The sequence below is a fragment of the Phocoena sinus genome, chromosome 6 (assembly GCF_008692025.1).
Source record: "Phocoena sinus isolate mPhoSin1 chromosome 6, mPhoSin1.pri, whole genome shotgun sequence".
Lineage (NCBI taxonomy): Eukaryota > Metazoa > Chordata > Mammalia > Artiodactyla > Phocoenidae > Phocoena > Phocoena sinus.
The window spans coordinates 11,036,369-11,056,549 of NC_045768.1; positions in this window are offsets into that span (position 1 = coordinate 11,036,369).

Genomic DNA, 20,181 nt, shown 5'->3' on the forward strand with positions numbered 1-20,181 from the left:
GTGTTTGCCCAGGCAGCACACGCTCACGGTGTCTGCTCTGCTGGACGCTTTGAGAGATGAAATGGGCACAGCCTTGCCCTCAGGGCCCACAGGCTTGTGCAGGTCGACGTGGCCTCCCGAGGGGTACTCCTGAGCACCACAACCCCCACAGGATGAGCTGGGGCAAGAGGCGAACACGTGCCACGCTAAGCCACTTCCTCAGCGACTCGTGGTTCCCCACCCTTGGCTTTCTCCTGCATGTAACTTTCCAAGGAAGTTTCCAGCAGCCTGTGCCATGGCCGAAAGGAAGGAAGGAAGAACAATAATTAACACTTGTACCCCCTGCACACGAGCTGCTTGACACATATTAAAATGCATTCGTCTTCCCAGCAGCCCTAGGCAGTAGGTACTCTTAATCCGAACACCATTTTACAGATGGGGAAAGTAAGGTACCAAGGGTCTTGCCCAAAGTGGCTAGGTAATGAGGCATTTCAACCCAGGCAGTCTGACCTCAGAGCCTGTGGTTTAGCATCTGTGTTTTACTGTTTGAAGAAGGAGGGAAGACAGGAGGGGAACTGATTTGATGCAGAAGAAATGATTCAAATACACACGAGGGTCTGGGAGGAGAAGGCAGGTCAGCTTAGAATAACATGCCTGAACCCACACTTCCACACCAGTGTGCCATGTGTACACAAAGACAAGTCTATACAGGCATGTATGTTTTGCCAATGCAGATGTATCACATAAGTGTGCAAATACACACATGCTTCACGCACTCGGGGATGTGTTTATACATAGGTGCATGCATCGGGGCGTCCAGAGGCTGCCACACAAACACACGTCTGCATGTGCGAACAGGCATCAGCACACGTGCATATGCACAGACAGATGCACACGCGTGCACCGTACACCTTTATTTGCACCCATGAATGTCTCACCATCCATGGGCACACACACAGGTGGCCGCATCCGTGGACCCCTGTGCACAACGACACACACAAATACAAATCAGTGGCCGGTTCGAATTCTTTGCTTAAAGAAAAGTTGTGACTGTATTAAAAATGTAGGACACATTAGCCAAATAATTAAAGTGAGGAGCGTGGCAGTGGGACTTCCCGCCACTCTCTCGGGGCCGCCTACACTAGGCTGGGCTCAGCGTGGCTTCATCCCGTGCATTTGAGAGAGAGGCACTTTATTGCAGTAATTTATCACCCCCATAAATGTGGCTCCTCTGTAACGTGGAATAATTTGGGAAGAAATATGTTTTCAAAATTAAAAATGCAGTCGGCATGTGCCCCGTCAGGTCTGCAGGGAGACATCGCAGCAACTCCGGTAACTGCCCGTGTAGCTCTAATACCTACAACTTCCATTATTTAAAGTGTGATTATATTTTTCCTGCTTGGAGCTTTGTCAGCTATAAATAAAATATAAGGGTGAATTGTTGTGGGGTCTGGTAAGCACTTCCATTATTGGTACTTAAGGGGGCTTGGGGATGGAGGGAACGGGCAGGGCGTGGGGAAAAGAAGGGAGGCCATTTGCGGGGTACCGACTGGGCCCGGAAGCTGAGCTGTGGGTGTGGACGGGCCCAGTCCATTTTCTGTTCGAGAATCCTTTGAATCCAGAACGACATGACCTCAGGAAACTCGGCTCTGTTGCCCGAGTCCACCTCCAAGCATAGCGGGAAAACCACCCACAGCAGTTGCTGTCTGCAACGTCTCCCTATGGGCCTGCCCCCTCCTGGCCTCCCCAGGGAGTCCACAGTCATGGGACGCCCAGGGAAAAGGGGTCTGTAAGAGAAAGGGGTTCATCAACTAGAAGATGTTTGTTTTTCCACAACCAGGAGTTGTTGGTTCCAATTGAGTCCAGAGCTGTGGCTGGGTGAGAAAGGGGGATTCACAAGGAAGTGTGTATATGGATAGGGGCGTGGGTTGCTGGCTTTGAGTCAGAGAGCTATTCCAGAGAGAGAGCCACTAGGAAGGGAAGGACGCTCTTCCAAGAACGACCAGATTGGAAAACATATATTTGTTTTGTCAAAAAGAGAAAAGGAGCAAATCAGAGCTGGGTGCAAAAGAAAACTGGAAATCATCTCTTTGCCCTTCCTCCTGTGTCTTCCATGTTTCTTTAAACCTGAAAGCTTGGATTGGTGTCCTGGAAGCTTGGATTGGTGACTGCCAGTTCATAGATACATGACCGGGGGCAAGTTTTTTTTTCACTTCCTTGAGCCTCAGTTTGCTCATCTATAAACTGGGGATAACAGTGCCCATTTCCAGGGTTACCGTGGCAGTTAAAGAAGATAACATCTGTAGAGAGTTGGGATTGGCTCTTGCCGCACTCCAGGTGCTCAATCACGTTGATGAAATAAAGTCGAACAGGGGTCCAGCAATCATGCTCCTTGGTATTTATCCAAGTGAGCTGAAAATTTAGGTCCACACAGAAACCTGCAAGCAAATGTTTATAGTTGCTTTATGCATGATTGTCAAGACTTGGAAGCAACCAAGATGTCTTTCAATAAGTGAATGGATAAACAAACTGAAATGAGTTGTAGGAACGGGAAGTTATTGTTTAGTGGGGATGGAGTTTCAGTTCGGGAGAAGGAAAAAAGTTCTGGAGAGGGGTAGTGGGGATGACTGCACAACTTGAGGCCAGGGAACTGTACACTTAAACGTGGTTAAAATGGAAAACTTTCATGTTATGTATATTTTACTACCAAAAAAAAAGAAGAGCTATTAAGCCATGAGAAGACTTGGAGGAAACAAATGCATATTGCTAAATGAAAGAAGCCAGACTGAAAAGGCTACGTACTGTATGATTCCAACCATATGACATTCTGGAAAATGCAAAACTGTGGAGACAGTAAAAAAGATCAGTGGTTGCCAGGGGTGGGGAGTGGGGGAGGGGAGGGAGGGATGAGTAGATGAAATACAGAGGATTTTTAGGGCAGTGAAACTATTCCACGTAATACTATAATGGTGGATACATGTCGTATCATGTTTTCCAGAACCCACAGAATGCACAGCACAATGAGTGAACCCTAATGTGAACTACGGACATTAGTTGATAATAATAATGTATTGATATTGGTTCATCAGTTGTAACAAATAAACCACAGTAATGCAAGATAGGGAAAATGGGGGGTTGTATACGAATTCTGTGTACTTTCTGTTTCTTTGTAAACCTAAAACTGCTCAGAAAATCAAAGTCTCTAATAGTGAAAAATTAAAACAAAACGTCTAGGGCTTCCCTGGTGGTGCAGTGGTTAAGAATCTGCCTGCCAATTCAGGGGACACAGGTTCGAGCCCTGGTCCGGGAAGATCCGACATGCCGCAGAGCAACTAAGCCCGTGCACCACGACTACTGAGCCCGTGCTCTAGAGTCCTCGAGCCACAACTACTGAGCCTGTGCTCTAGAGTCCTCGAGCCACAACTTCTGAAGCCCGCGAGCCTAGAGCCTGTGCTCTGCAACAAGAGAAACTACCGCGGTGAGAAGCCAGTGCCCTCAACAAAGAGTAGCCCCCACTCGCCGCAGCTAAAGAAAGCCCATGCAGCAACGAAAACCCAACGCAGCCAAAGATAAATAAATAAAAAAAGTAAAGTTCCCTTTAAAAAAAAAAAAAAAAGGTCTAAAAATTAGTAATAGGGCTTCCCTGGTGGTGCGGTGGTTGAGAGTCTGCCTGCCGATGCAGGGGACGCGGGTTCGTGCCCCGGTCCGGGAAGATCCCACATGCCGCAGAGCAGCTGGGCCTGTGGGCCGTGGCCACTGAGCCTGTGCGTCCGGAGCCTGCGCTCCGCAACGGGAGGGGCCACAACAGTGAGAGGCCCGCGTACCACAAAATAAAAAATAAATAAATAAATAAAAATAATAGGGGCTTCCCTGGTGGCGCAGTGGTTGAGAGTCCGCCTGCCGATGCAGGGGACGCGGGTTCGTGCCCCGGTCTGGGAGGATCCCACATGCCGCGGAGCGGCTGGGCCCGTGAGCCATGGCCGCTGAGCCTGCGCGTCCGGAGCCTGTCCTCCGCAACGGGAGAGGCCACAACAGTGAGAGGCCCGCGTAACGCATAAAAAAAAAAAAAAAAAAAAATAATAATAATAATAATAAAAAAACACTGGGCAGAGGTCAGCACTGGCCTTTTCCTTAGATGCCATAAAGAGCAGGGCTAAAAAAGAGTGGATATATGTACATGTATAACTGATTCACTTTGCTGCACACCTGAAACTAACACAACATTGTTAATCAACTCTACCCCAATAAAAATTATTTTTTTTAAAAAAAGAGCAAGACTGGAAGGCATCTTAAGCAAGTGTTCCCCTGGTGGTTTCCAAACTCTTTTTTTGTTTCCAAGCAAAAATGTATGGGGTTCCCAGTATACTTAAAAAGTTTACTACGACCAGAGCAAACCGGATGGGACCAGCAAACAGGTTTGGACTGGCTCAAGCTACATGTTATGGGGGGCGGGGCTCCCTGACTCTACCTGTCCACAGCTCCCTGTGTTGGCCTGCTTCAGCCCTGCTGGATCAGCGGAATTTTTCTGAGCTACATAAACAGATGCATCTGATTCCAACCTTTTGGAGCTGGCCCTCGCTGGTTGCATTTGTCCTAAACTAGCTCAAACCACTCTGAACTGGCTGAAATTAGGCCCAGATCTAGAGTCAAGGGGTGTGTCCCCAGATGGAGCCCCAAAGGGAAGAGAAGCTGAGATTCCATTTGGGAGATCAAACAGGGAGTCTGGATGGCTCAAGCTGGATCAGACCAGTGGAGACATGAGCACATTGCTGCTGAAGCTGGAGAGAGAGTGGGGGACACAGGCCGCTCGGCTCTGCCTCACCCCCTGGAGAACCTCCCTGGAGAAGGCTCTACGAAAATCTGGAAACGACTGTAGTGGTGGCACTTGAGCAAGGGGCTGGATGGCTAGGAGACGTGGGTTTGTGTGGGGTGTTCATAGGGTGGGAAATTGAGGCCACGCCAGGAAGGAGACTTTTCCAAAGTCACACAGTTATTGGTAGCTGAGGGAGAAGCTCCTAGCTCTTGGTCTCTTCCTAAGTCATTCACTCATTTATTCAATAAGTTCCTGTCAACTGTTTGTATGCTTTAGTAATTTCAATGCATGTGTATCTTGATTCTCAAAAGACTGGTTGCAGCAGCCATTGTGGGTGCCCCACCTACATCCCCTAAGCACTTGCTGATGGTGTCTGATGCAGGCACCTGTGATTTTCTGCCCGAGTGCTTCCTCTTTACCCTGCCGCGGAGTTGATTATCAGAGGCCAGAAGCACTGAGCTGTTCGCACCTCGAGGGGCAGCAGTCAGCCAAGGGTGCATAGCAGTGGGAAGATAAATACCCCAGCTTCCTTGCCCTTCAGGCAGGACAACTCTAGGGCATGTTCTACTCTGTTGGTCTCCCAGGGAGACTGAGCCTCAGTTGTCCATAGTGGGAATCTCCTTATTAATACATACTTTATTGCCTTTCCTTCTCCGTGTTCCTTCTCCATTTCCCTACTTCTGTTTTCCTGGGATAAACTTTAAAATAAACTAGCTGCTTAGACTCCACCCTCGTCTCAGGATTTGCTTCCGGGGACACCCAACCAAAGACAGTTGGTAATTCAAATGGTCCTAGGAATAGACTCTCAGAATGGGCTTCGGGAATGGAATCACTGACCAGCCAGATGGCAACAATGACCGTATTGTTGGTGGTGAGTGGAGTGGTGCTAACCCCTGGAGTGCTGTAGCCTCACCTTTGCTGAGACTCTCATCTTACTGGGTTAGAGGTGCAGGTGAAAGAGAAGGCGCTGATTTATCCAGTAGCTCCAGCGCTTGAGAGATGAGGGGGCAATGGTAACTCAAAGGACTGCAGTTGTTTTGCAACTGCCATGACAGCCCTGAAGGACGAAAATGACAGGCTCAGGTCAGCCCACTATCGACATGGGGCCCAGTGAGAAAGCCAGAAGGCTGCCAGGGCAGCACTTAAATAATAGCCTTTTAATTCCTGAAGCTGGAGGGCAGACTGTGCTGAAAATCAGACCCAAGACCTAACTGAAAGAGTAGTGGAGGAACAGGGGGCTAAATTCACAGCCCCAATGATAGAAGGGCTGGTATAGAAAGGCTGGGACCCCGAGACCTGGGATGGGAACCTGAGCCCCAACGTCCCCTGAACCTCTGGATGGTAGAAATGATTCCTCCTCTTTGCTACAGCCTCCCGGTGGTGGGAGGTAATGCAAAGGCCACACCTGGGGTGGCTGCCTCTCAGAATGATGTGGGTTCCTCCACAGCATCCCCTACTTCTCCTAATGGCTATGCAGACTGGTAACTGAAATCAGTTCTCAACGTGGTCTGAGGGGGGTTAGCATTTCCTCTTTAGTAGGAGGGAACAACTTATCTACCCAAAGAACTGCAGGACCTGGCTCATGTGTAGAACACCCCCGGGAGGGGGGTCTCGAATGTTCTATATCAGGGCAGGGAGGATAGAGGCTGTCTGGGGAGAGGATTGACAGGGGGCACTGTCTAATGACTCAGGAGCCCTGAGCCACTCCTGACACTGCTGGGATGGCTCCATGAGGCTGAGACATGTAGACATGAGGCTTAGTTGGTCTACAGGGAGATGGAAATGACAAAACCACCTTGGCAGAGCCCTGGGGAAGGGGCCAGGAGGCTCAGAGGGTGGACATGTGGGAATGGATGCATCATGTAAGACCAGAGAATCACCAACATGCCATCCTAGGGTGGACAGAGGCCACAGATGAGTGCCGGCTTAAGTCCATCTCACAGTGGGTCTAATGGGTCCACGGACCCTCCCATGGTCATCTCTCCAGTCCCTGAGCGTGTAATTGGGACGGATGTACCTAACAGTTGGCAGAACCCTCACTTGGCTCCGTGCCCTGTGGTGTAAAAGACTTCATAATAGGGAAGGTGGAGGGGAGGGCCCTAAACTGCCCCCACCCCAGCCAAGATAGTAAATCAGAGCCAGGAATGGCAGAGATTAGCGCCACCCTCAAAGATGGGAAGGATAGGGCTTCCCCGGTGGCGCAGTGGTCGAGAGTCCGCCTGCTGATGCAGGGGACACGGGTTCATGCCCCGGTCCAGGAAGATCCCACATGCCACGGAGCAGCTGGGCCTGTGAGCCATGGCTGCTGAGCCTGTGCTCCTGAAGGACGAAGCCTGTGCTCCGCAATGGGAGAGGCCACAACAGTGAGAGGCCCACGTACAGCAAAAAAAAAAAAAAAAAAAAAAAAAAAGATGGGAAGGATACAAGAGTGGTGGCTCCTATTATATCCCCATTTGGTTCAGCAAGTGGAGCCCCTGTAAAAACCCAACGGATCAGAGATGACAGTGAATCACCACAAACTCAAGAGCGCGGTAGGCCCCATCACAGTGCTGCATCAGAGTGCCATAGCCGCTGGCACCTAGCGTGGCTATTGATCTGTAGAATGCCGTTTTCCATCCCCACTGGAGAGGAGGCTCAGAAGCAGTTCATATCCACCTGGGCAGAGGGCAGTACATTTTCACTGATTTACCCCAGATGACGTTAACTCTCGTGCTCCCTGTCACAGTGTCGTCTGAAGGGATCTTGAGCATCTGAACTGGGGTGGTTTTGCACTGTGTCACCTTAATTAAGCGAAACTGCATTTCCCAGAATTTCTTTCACTGTGTAACTCTGGGGTAGTGGGTCACAGGACTTGCAGAGGGAGATATGGAAGATGGAAGTGAACAGCAGCCCGTTCATTTCACGCCTGGAAGGCGGGTGCACGGGATGGGCGCTGGGGCGGCCCACGAGCGGCGTCACTGAGCTGCTGACTCCCGGGCCGCCTGTCGAGGGCAGCAGCCGGGTCCGCGGCTTCTCCGCCTCCTGCCTCTTCTGTGCACCAGGCACTACCCCAGGTGCCGGGATGTGGCAAGACAGGCCAAGTTCCTGCTTTTTATCATGCTTATAACTCTCTTGGAGGTCAGTGAGGGGCCCAGAAAATGCTTCCAAAACCGGTTCTTCACAGCAAGCCTGTATCCTCAACCACTTCCTTGTACGGTGTGATCCCATTGTTGTGGTTACAACAGTCAAGGCCATTCATCTTCCCATCTCTCTCTATTTCCATCTTTGGTTTCTATCTCTCTCTTCTGGTTTGTATCCAGAAGAACACACTCTGAACCATTAGCAGCGGTTATCTCTGAGAAGTAAAATAGAGAAGGAGAGTTTTCCTGTTTATTTTACATACAACCGAGGCAAAGAGAAATTATGTCATGTGCCCAGGATCAGACAGTTGTTGAGCGGCAGAGCTGAGGCCTTGTGCCGCTCCGGCTTACACATCCCATTTCCTCCCTGGCTAGGACGCGGTCCCCCGCCTCTCTCACCCCATTCAGCCTCGCCTGGCCTCTAGATTTCCAACCCAGACTTTCCCCTGAAGCCCCTTATTGCTGTCACTTGCCTTTGTCCTGGCTCTGTGGTGAAAGGACAGAATTAGAACCTGCCTCATGGGGGAGGGGGTGGCGATGGCTGCAGAAGAGAAGTGACTTTCAACTTCTAGGAATCGGCTTTGACAATCAGATAGGGCAAGGGGCTGAGTCACTGGCGGGCCCCACCAGCTGGGTTTTAATCAGGTCAGATGGTGGCAGGGCGTGAGGGCGGGTGGAGGTGCAGAGGCTCCAGAGCCACTTCCTCTCTCAGAGGCCCAGGCCCCTGGATGCTACTTCTGCCTCATTGGTGGGCAGGACTTGCCCAGCACGTGTCAATCCAGGCCAGCTGGCGTGGCCTAAATGTAGGTCCCAGGACGTCAAAGCTTGAGAACCCAAAGTGTCATTTTGCAGGTGAGGATACTGAGACCAAGTGAGGTCAGGAGACTTGCTTGAGGCCACACAGCAAGTCAAAGTCGCAGCTGGAACTCAAACCCAGGCTTCCCCGAAAGCTACCACTTGCCTCCAGAATGAGTGCCCTTCCCAAATACCTCACTGCCAGCCTGGGGCACTGTCCGGCAGCCAGTTCCCCTGGCGGGGAGGGGAGGGAATAGGGCACTGCGTAAAGGATATTGTCAGATTAAATGTGCAAATGTGTACACAATTGCCTAGAACATAGTAGATACTCAATAAACGTGGCTTTTGTTTTTGCTGTACAATGATTTCCTAACTGACTTTGGCAGAATCCTGGGCTCTCTAACCATATCTCAGTGATCCTGGGTGGGAGGGGGTGAAGAAGGAGGCCGAGAAAATGGGGCTTGGGGCTCCCCGCCATTCTCCCTTGCCCCCACTGCCACACACACATATCCCCTACAGACCAGAGTATTTCTGTCTTTATCTGTCTTACGTTTTGGAGTTCTGCTTAATTTTTTTTAATGGTTCTGCTAAAACTCTAGCAGTCCACCTCTGCCTTCAGGTTGCAAACATAGAGAGGACCTACTGGGATTACAGAGAAATAAGAATCACGGTGCTGTTTTAACACATGCATTTGTTACGCGTTTGACATACGCGTTAAGAAATATTACATTTGATTGTCGGTTTCCTGGGGCCACAGGAGACTGTGGCTGCATCTGTGGGTTCCCACTCAGTTGCTGTGGGCTACTTCCTCCCTGGCTAATGGAACCCTCTCGGTTTGGTTGACCACTGGACACTGCTATGATTCACAGAGCCCTTTCCTCACCGCGAGGAGGGAGGAGATGTTCTCTAATGAACCAATCTCCGTGATTTCATCCCTCGTGCCAGCGATCGGTTAGAGCACAGGTGACAGGCCCGTGACGTGACTTTGCCCATTAGACAGGAGGAGGCTTCCTGTATGTATGTATGGGGGAGGAGGCTTCTGGGGAATGTGTCCCCTTTGATGAAAACCAAAAGATACATGAAGAAAAGCTGCTTCCTTCTCCTGCCTCTCCTCGTGGCTGCGTGAAGACATGACTCCTGCCCCTCCAGCAGCCATCTGAGACCTGAGGGGACAGGCCTGAGGAAACTGACGCCACTGCCCAGAGTGCCCGGACTCGTCAGCTGTTGCTATGATAATGCCACAAAACAACCGTGTCCCCCAAACGCAGTGAGTGACACCTCAAGGTCACGGGTCGGCAGGTTTACTGCGGTTCAGCTAATTCAGGCTGGGCTGGGCACTCCACTGCAGGCTGCATTGGGTTCCGGTCTACTCAGCGTGTGTTTATTCTGGGGTCCGGGCTGAAGGGGCCGCAGTGAGCAGAAGACAGCTCCTCTCCTGGCAGATCACAGGGACTTGAAGACAAAGCAACTCACACAAGCACTTTTATTAGAGACTTGGCTCACATTCCAATGGCCAGAGAGCTACACAGCCCCACCCAGCACAGCGGGTCGGGATATACACCCTGCCCGCCAGGGGAAAGGGGGCCAGCAAATATCTGCTGACTGACACACTGCAGCCTAGCACAGAGCCGTGGACCTGGGGGCAGCCCCGCCCCCCTTCAGCTTTCTCATCTGTGAGACAGGACATTCTGCCAGCAGAGTTGGGGTTTCTGCTGCTTGCAGATGGGAACGGCCAGCAGAAGCTGGGGTACAGGGAGGGGCTGCAGGGCCTCATAGGGAGAATTAATCTTTAGAAAACATGGATTCTGGAGTAAGCAACAGGGCCTGAGCAAAACGGAGCATTCCAGATTTGAAGGCCCCCTAATTCTACTATCCCAGTGAGGTGTGTGTCACACAAGGACAGGGAGAAAGCTGTCTTGTGGTTTTAACTGAAAGAGCATCTTCATCAACATCTGTATCACGCTGGGGCTTAAGCACCTCCACTGTAGGCACCTCCTGACTGAGCATACAGCGATTTGTCGCAGACCGAGGAGCTGCCTGGGCTTTGGGCTGGGAGACTTCAATAGGGTCTGAGGCTGGGCCAAGGCAGAGGCAGGGTCTGGGTGGAGCAGGCGCTGCATGCAGTGTCTCAGAGGCCAGCCGAGGTGCCCGCAGGGCCCGGAGAGGTCCACGGCCCGGTGAGAGAGACAGAGGCAACAGAGGCCAACACAGCCCAGTCAGGTTCATGGGCCCATGCAAGACTCCACTGGGGGACAACCGGAACTATCTCATGGGGGTGGCAGAGAGGGGGTTTGAGGTGGACTGGCATTCTGGGGCGAGGAGGTGGGCCGGGGACTGGTGTGTATCTTCATGGGATATTTTTGCACCCATAGGCTGGTGAGACCTGGACAGCCTTAGGTCATTGGCTGAGGTTCTCAAGTTCAGCACCCACTCGGCTGCACCTCCAAAACTCCAGTGCCCAGCCCCCAGCCAGAAGACAATGGGGAACATTTGCTCAATGGATGAGGAAAGAACGGCAACAACAACGAGAAACATAAAGCAATAGCTGCTTCTATCCAGGGGCTGTGGAGGGTGTCCCAGGAGGACTTTAGAGACACCCGGGGCGTTTGATGTCCTATAGACACTGGGGTTTCCTGCCTCCCTCCCTTTGATGTCTGGTACCCCCTACCCGATTTCAGGCAGGGGGGCTGGGTGGCAAAGGCTGGTCCACAAGGAGCCCATCCAGGCTGGCCATGAGGCTCAGTGACCAAAACGATGGTCAGAGTTTGTGGTTTCAGTAGCTGAGCACAGGCACCCTGGTGTGTGTCCCAAATTAGTTATACGTGTGTGGTGAGGGGGGCCGGTGTGTCTCACTGAGCATGACCACAAGGCATCCAGGGACCACACTGGCAGTGGGGGAGGATGGTGATGGCAGGAGAGGAAAAAGGAGGAGAGGGTAGGCGGATGAAGCCCAGAGGAACTTCTGGGACTTTAGGGAACTCAAATGTGTCATGGTCAATGTGACCAACAGGGCCATGGGTACTGTGCCCACAGGATGTCACATAAGATCTTGCAACTGCCTTGCTGGGAGGGGTCATTGTCACCATTTCACAGATGAAGGAGCTGAGGCTCCAAGACAGGAAGTAGCTTGTGCTGGAATGAAGAGAATGGGGACCCACCAGCAGCTCAGATGGCAATGGCCAAAGGGCCAGGGGATTCAAGATTGATTCAAGTCAAAACTGATCGGCAAGAGGGTCCACCTGGGCAGGCAGGTGTGGTGAGCATCCTTTGTGCTCCTCCAGCCTCCCATCTCTCTTCTCTGAGACCTGCCCCCGCCCCCCACCGCAGGGCAGAGTCCCACAGATCCTGTTAGTACCCCATCTCTCTGCTCCCGTGACAACAGCTGGCTGGACTAGGGTTGGATGCTGACTCAAGCTGAGCCAACCAGCTTCTCTCTCTTGTGACTTTGGCATTGAGATTCCGAAATTCTTGGCTTCCTTTTTGGCTGGTTATTTGAAATGAGTCATAAGGCTGAGTTGGGGGCCATATTTGGCCACCTGTTCATAAAATAGCTGAGAAAGGACTCGATCATAGAGAGGCTGAAATGTGCTTACAAGACAGAGAGATGAGAGAGAGAGAGAAAGATGGGAGAGATACAGCCATACAGGAGAGATCATGAGACAAGGAGAGAGACAGAGAAAAGAAAGTGAGACAGAAAGACAGTGAGAGGAAGAGAAAGGCAGACAGATGTGTTTGTGAGGAAAAAAATGAGGAGGCAAAAATGTAGAAAACCAGAAGTGTGTGGTATGATGGAAGGTGATGGGGGAGAGGGGTTTTCAAGATGGAACCATTCCTCAGCCTTGAGTGCTGCCAAGAGGGTGAGCGATGCAACCACTGGGCCAGGAGTGGGGCTGGGGATGAGGGATGAGGTCCTCGGGGGCAGCGCTTCTTAAATTATAATATGCACAAAATCACCTAGGGGTCTTTTCCACCTTTGAATTCCGATTCCTCAGGTCCAGAGTGGGACCAGAGATTCCACATTTCTAACAAGCTCCCAGGGGATGCTGACGCTGCTGGTCCTCGGACCACATTTTGAGTAGCAAGACCCTAGGGCAGTGGTTTTCACCTTTGGCTGCATGGTAGCAACACCTGGGGAGCTTGAACAGCATGGAGCACATCTGGGACTAATTAAATCAGAATCTCTAGGGATGGGGCCAAGGCACTGGGATGTTTTAAATTTCCACTGGTGATTCTAATGTGTAGCTGGAGTCAAGGACTCTTACTAAGGAGTTCAGAGCAAAAGCCAGTGGCTGTAGATAGTTCTTCCTGTTGAATTCTTACATGTATATTATTTTTATATTATGTATATTTATTATTATCATTATTTAATACTATTGTTCTTAGCATTACTATTTATTGCAGTGCATTGATTATCACCATCGATTATCATTATTATTGTTATTTTAAAAATAGGAAGTGCTGATGTTTATTGAAGGATTGCCCTGTACCAGATACCATGCTATGTGGTTTTCATGTGTTATCGTATATCACAAATGAAGAGGTTCAGAGAGGTTAAGAATCTTTCCCATGATGACACAGCTAATACACAGCGGAGACATTTTGCAATCTCAGATCTCTCTGAATCAAAATTTTTATCCATTATTCTATAAAGCTGTGTTTCTCAAGTGTTTCTCATGATAAAGATGATCTGAGACACATTAAAATACAGATTCCTAGGACCTTCCTCCTGATAATTAATTTATTAGCTCTGATTTAGTAACTCAGGTCTCTATATTTTGATCCCCAGGAGATTTTTATTACCAGGCAAACTTGAGAAACACTGCTATAATAATTAGTGATAGGGTTGTGGCATATTATTTTATTGTTGACAATTATTCATTCCCTTCCCTGTAAGAGGATTATAAGCCCCACCCTTGCCATGCCTCCTAGTAGGTGGATAGAGTTCTCAGCACCACTGCCAGGCTCAGCTGTGTGAGTTTCTCTGACCTTTGCAAAGTGAGTGATGTGACACCCAAATGTCTAGCACAAGACTTGAACACAGCTGCATGATTCACCTTGCTCTCTTGCCCTTTGCCCTCTGCCATGGGAATGACATATCCCAGGGAGGAACTGATCCTTCTGCCTAGGTTGCAGAACAAGAAGACACATGGGGCAGGGCTAACCTGCAGTCCTTCTTGTGAGAAATAACAATTTGTTGCTGTAAGCCTTTGAGATTTGGGGGGTTGTTTGTTACACAGCACAGCTGACTAATACAATATTTATTTATAATATTATATAATAATAGTGGCCTCTATTGAGTGCTTTTATGTATGAAGCACTATATATATATAAATGATCTCTATTCCTAGCAAAAGTAAACTGCTAGCTTGAGGATTATTATCTCCATTTTAGATATGAGGAAACTGAAGCTCAAAGAGGTGAGGTGACCGCCTAAAGTCACACTGCTAGGACTGGCAGAGCCACTGTCTAATTCCAAAGCTCTTCACCCCACAGCTGAGCTTTCTTCCCTCTTCCCCTTCCCCTTCCCTCTCTTTCCCATCTCTCCCCTCAGCTTTCTGCCAGAATCGGTCCCAAGTGCAACCTGTTGGCAGAAACAGACATATGCAATGTCTAATTCACTTTAATTAAAATATATTTTAGTGGATTTCTTTTCCTGTGGCATAACTCATTTTGATGGGAACCCATTGGATTTTAATGGGAAACCTATTAGAGGAACATATTGTGATCTTTAATGAAGCTGGGCTGTGTGGAGAACCACCTACAGGTAATTAGAAGCCCTCCAGGCTCTTAGGGAATAAGGTGAAATGAACTTCGGTTTGTTTAAGACAATTAGTGCAGACAATGATCTGGGAACGAATTAAATGGTCCTTGATTAGGAGCAGCTGTGCAGGTGGCATCTTCAGGAAAATGGGACATGCAAGTGGGGCTTTTAAGAAAGAGTGATTATTAGTGCTTATCTGTTTGTATGGCAGCCGGCACTTCCACCAGGCTGTCGATTTGATCAAGTGGCTCCCTCTCCCCACCCCGCCTCTCCACGCTGCCTTCCCTCATTGGTACATGCTCCTTCTGGGTCTGCCAGGTGTCTCAAGGGACCTGCCTGCCTCTGGTGGCAGAGGGGTGCATCCACATTGGCAAGGCTGGGAGTCTCTACACTCCCACCAGGAAATGCTTCCATACTGATGGGCACTTCTGCACTGGTAGGATTGGGAACCTCTGTATTCTCAAGGATCACTGTTTCTACACAAGTTAGAATGGGTACTTCTGTGCTTATATGCATATATGTTTTTATATTTGAAGCTCTAAGAACCACTGTACTCTTAAGAGGAGGTGTTGCCCCAGGTCTGGGATGGGCTCACTCCTGCTGGAACCCTTGGCAAATCCATATTGGGAGGAATAATAAATAGTGAATTGACCGTGCTAGGAAATTCTATACTATAGAGATGAGCATGTTTCTCCTTTGCCCTGAATGAGAGCCTCTGCACATGCAGGGAAGAATGGGAAGGCTGCCTGGAAGAAGAGACATCTAAATTAAGTCCTGGTGGGAGTTAGCAAGAGGGTACTGCTGTATTGATGAGAATAGAGGGCACAGCTGTGGATGCTTCTACACTGATCAGAACAAAATCATCTGCAGTGGTTGAGCTGGGAATGATCATCAGAAAGAACGGGTGAATCTGTACTGGCGGGGAAGGGTGCATCACACAAGTAGAGATGGGCATTTCTACCTGAGTAGGAATCCCTAAATTTGCTAGAATGATGGACACGTCTGTACTAGCAAGGATGGGCACTTCTATGCTGGCAGGGGTATGGTCCTAGAAAAGAATAAAGTTTTTGCACTGAGAGGGAGGGGATTCTCTTCACTGGTGAGAATGAGCGCTTCTACACTGGTCTCTGATATTTCCTAACTCTTGACCAGTAAAACCAGAGTGATTCCTCTGACTTCCTCAGTCCCAGACCATTCCCTGAGCTTACGGTGTCTCAGCTCACAACACAGAGGTCCTCTGCCCAGAGATGGAGGAGACAGCCATGCTGTGGATGGCATGGGGCAGGAGACAAAGCAGGACCACGAGCTGTCTACTTGCCCAGGCACAAACTAGGAAAGGAAGAGCCCCCATCCTGGGAGATGCCCAGAGTGTATTCCAAGCAAACTTTCTGATACTCAGAAAGAGACCAGAGAGGGTGGCAGCCAGGACCCCCCACCAATACCAAGCAGCTCTGAGCCCCTTCCCAATCCCCTCACAGCTCTAGCTTCTGGCAGAGGCTGCTGTGAGATTCCCCGTGCAACCCTGACACGGGGCTGTAGCTAAAACATTGGTCTGGCAGTTTTCCCTCTTTAAGTTGAAGTGTGATGTTGGCAGGCAGTGAGCTGTGGTGGCAGGCTGCCAGAGGGAGCATGTGTTGGAAATCCTTGTTCCACGTTGCAGCAATCTGGGGCTCCCCCACCCACAAACTGCTCCAGAGCCAGCCAGCCGTGGGGGCCGGAGCCTCCCACTGATGCGGAGCAGCCACTGAGATTAGGGGACGGTGAGGCAGAAAGGCTTAGAGAAACCAAGGAGAAAGATGTAAATAGAGAGAGGCAGAACTGAGATGGAGCCAGAGAAAGACATAGAAACAGAACCACAGTCAGAGACAGAGACACAGAGAGAGACAGAGAGTCCGAAGGACAGAGAGTTCCAAGGAAGACAGAGAAGACAGAATTTAAAGAAGATAAGAAGCATGAGAGGTTGGATTAAAATGACAGGTTGCGTCCAGTCCTATCCCCTCAAATCTCTAGTTATAACAGAAAAAATATATATGTATTGATGTAAATGTGTTCTATTGTAATAGTTGTATAAATCAAGAAAGAAAGTCCTCAGTGAACAGAAACTTTGTGGAATTCCAGGAAGATGGAAGGTAGACAGGCTTGGACTGACAGAGGAGCCCATAGCCTAAAACACATGAGGAGAGCATCACTGTGCAAGGAGGCAGGGGGTGAGGGTTGGCTCCAGGAATGCTCCCAGCTCAGAGACAACAGGACTTCGGGGTACCCAGAGCAGCAGGGGGACCTGGGAAATCATGAGACTGAGCAATTGAGAAGCTGCATTTAGAGCAGCCAGGCTGACCCACCTCTGCCCAACTGCCCCCCACTACTCCACCCCCCCCACCATTGCTCATGTGAGCAGCTGACAGCAAGGGAGTTTACCCACAAGTCAGAGCAGTGAGTGGATATATTTGGGTCTGAGAGTGAAGGACATGCCCTGGGAAATCCAGTGACACACTAGGAAGTAGGAAGAAGACCAACTTCTATCACATACCATTGGCGGAACTCCTTCACAGTGATGATCAGAGACAAGCTTTTGTGATTGAAACCATCCTTCAGAGACAGGCAAAAAGAGATTCTCAAAGCAAAGGTGAACAGAAAGCCAAGAATACCCAAGCATTTGAGGAAAATCAACACTCTGCAAGAGAGGCATCAAACTTAGCAAAAAGAAGACCTAAGACCAAAGGGAATAGACCCAAGAGAGCCAACACAAACAAAAAGAAGACTTTAAAGTAGTATAATTACCATCCCTAGGGAGATTGGAGAAGATATCATACCCATAAATTGAGAACAGGCTGTTACTAAAATGACTCACTAAGAGATCTTGAAATTTTAAAATAATTGTTCAAATTTAAAACTCAGTAGGTTGGCTGAATAGTAGAATGAATATAGCCAAAGAGAAATTGGAATAAATTTAAATATATGCAGCCCCTATGCCACTTCTAGGTGTATGCTCAGAGAAACTCTGTGTGTAAGGAAACATGTATGAGTGTTCACTGCAGAACTGTTTGTAATAGCAAAAAATTGGAAACAGCCAATAATCCAACAGACTGGATAAACACCTTGTGGTCTGGTCACATTATAGAATCCTATACAACAGACAAAATGAATCATCTAGAGCTATATGTATCCAAAGGGATAAATTTCAGAAATATAATGCTGAGTGAAATAAAAAAGCAATGCAGAATGATAAATTGGTATAATACCTATTATATAAAGTTAAAACATGAATATAATAGTGTATATTTTTGATGCATTCGCTGTAACACGGATGATTATACTCCATAAAATTTACATTAAAAAACATACATGAAAAGTGTGTATCCAAAGTACGTAAAGAACTCTTATGATGTGAGAGTTCTTTATATAGATTTTAACAAAAGATTTTAACAGAAATTCCACAAAAAGTATATGAGAATGGAAATAGTTACATGAAAACATGCTCAGCTTCACTAGTCATTAGAGAAATACAAATTAAAATAATAATGAGGTACCATTACATACTAAAGTTAAAAAGACTGGCAATACCAAGTGTTGGCAAGGATATAGAGCAACTGGAATTCTCATATACTGCTGGCAGGAATGCAAAATGGCACAGCCACTTTGGAGAACAGTATGTTAGCATCTTATAAAGTTAAACACACACTTAACATATAACATAGCAATTCGACTTCCAGTTATTTACCGAAGGCAAATTAAAACATATATCCACACAAAGATTTGTACATAAATGTTCATAGTTGAATATTACTCAGAACAGACCCAAACGGGAAGTAATCTAAATGTTTATCAACTGGGTAATGGATAAATGAATTATTGTATAGCCATACTTGGGAATACTACCCAGCAATAAAAAGTAATTAAACATTAAATAAGGCATGCAAAAACATGGCTGAATCTCAAAAATATTATGCTAAGCGAGAGACCAAACTTGAAAGACCATTCATTGTATAATTCAATTTATATGAAATTATAGAAAAGGCAAAGCTATGAGGACAGAAAGCAATTGTTGTCTAGGACCAGGGTTGGCAAAGAGGATCAACTGCAAAGGGTCACAAGGAGGGACTTCCCTGGTGGCACAGTGGTTAAGAATCTGTCTGCCAGTGCAGGGGACACAGGTTTGAGCTCTGGTCCTGGAATATCCCACATGCCGCAGAGCAACTAAGCCCATGCACCACAACTACTGAGCCTGTGCTCTAGGGCCCATGAGCCACATCTATTGAGCCTGCATGCCACAACTATTGAAGCCCGCTCACCTAGAGCCCACAGTGGCTGTTAGCAGTTTACATTCCCAGCATCAGCGTAACAGTGTTCCCTTTTCTCCACGCCCTCTCCTGCACTTCTTGTTTTTACACTTTGTGAGGACGGTCATTCTGACTGGTACAAAGTGATACCTCTTTGTAGTTTTGATTTGCATTTCCTGCATGTCTGGTTGGCCAAAAAGGGCATCTGCAACAAAGACAAGCCACTTCAATGAGAAGTCTGTGTACCGCAAGGAAGAATAGCCCCCACGTGCCTCAACTAGAGAAAGCCCCGTGCGCAGCAACGAAGACCCAACACAGCCAAAAATAAATAAATTAATTAATTAATATAGAAAAAAGGGGGGCACAAGGATACTTTTGGGGGTTCTGGAATTGTTTTACATCTTGATTGTGTTGGTGGTTACACAATTTCACACAAATGCCAAAATTTATCAAATGGCACACTTAAAATAAGTGAATTATATACTATAGAAATAATACCTACATAAAAGCTATTTAAAAGTTATAAAGACCAAATTCAACATAACTGTTATCCCTAGACAATGAAGGAAGGGAATGGAATTGGTAAGAGAACAAAAAGAGCTTCAACTGTATCGGCAATGTTTTACTTCTTAAAAATATAAATATGTAAAAAATAAGGCAAAATTGTAATAACTGACAAAGTTGGGTGGTGTGTACCAGTATGTTTGTTGTATTATTAATTCTTTATACCTTTCTGTATTATTGAAATACTTCAAAGTTGTTGTCAAAAGAACAAATTAGTGGGAATTCCATGTTGGTCCAGTGGTTAGGATTCAGCACTTTCACTGCCATGGCCCAGGTTCAATCCCTGGTTGGAAAAATGAGATCCTGCAAGCCACACAGTATGAAAAGAAAGAGAGAAAGAAAAAATGAAAGAAAGATGGAAAGAAAGAAAAGAAAAAATCAGTGAGTTAAAAATAAGCTGAGGGGGGCTTCCCTGGTGGCGCAGTGGTTGAGAGTCCACCTGCAGATGCAGGGGATGTGGGTTCGTGCCCCGGTCCAGGAAGATCCCACATGCCATAGAGTGGCTGGGCCTGTGAGCCACGGCCACTGAGCCTGTGCGTCCGGAGCCTGTGCTCTGTGACGGGAGAGGCTACAACAGTGAGAGGCCCACGTACTGCAAAAAAAAAAAAAAAAAAAGCTGAGAGATTCTCTCAAACTGTTGTGCAAAATGACTGAGATAAAGACAATGACAAAAATAGTGAAATGACATAGAGACTAGACACAGAAGTTTCAAGATTCATCCAGTACTTTGTAGGTGTTCCGTAAGCAGGAGATGGAGAAAAGAAAACAATTAATTAATCAATAAGAGAACATTTCCATTGAAGAAAGGCAAGAGTCTTCAGGGTGAGAGGATCAATCAAGTGCTAAACAGATAAATGGAGGAGGGGGGCT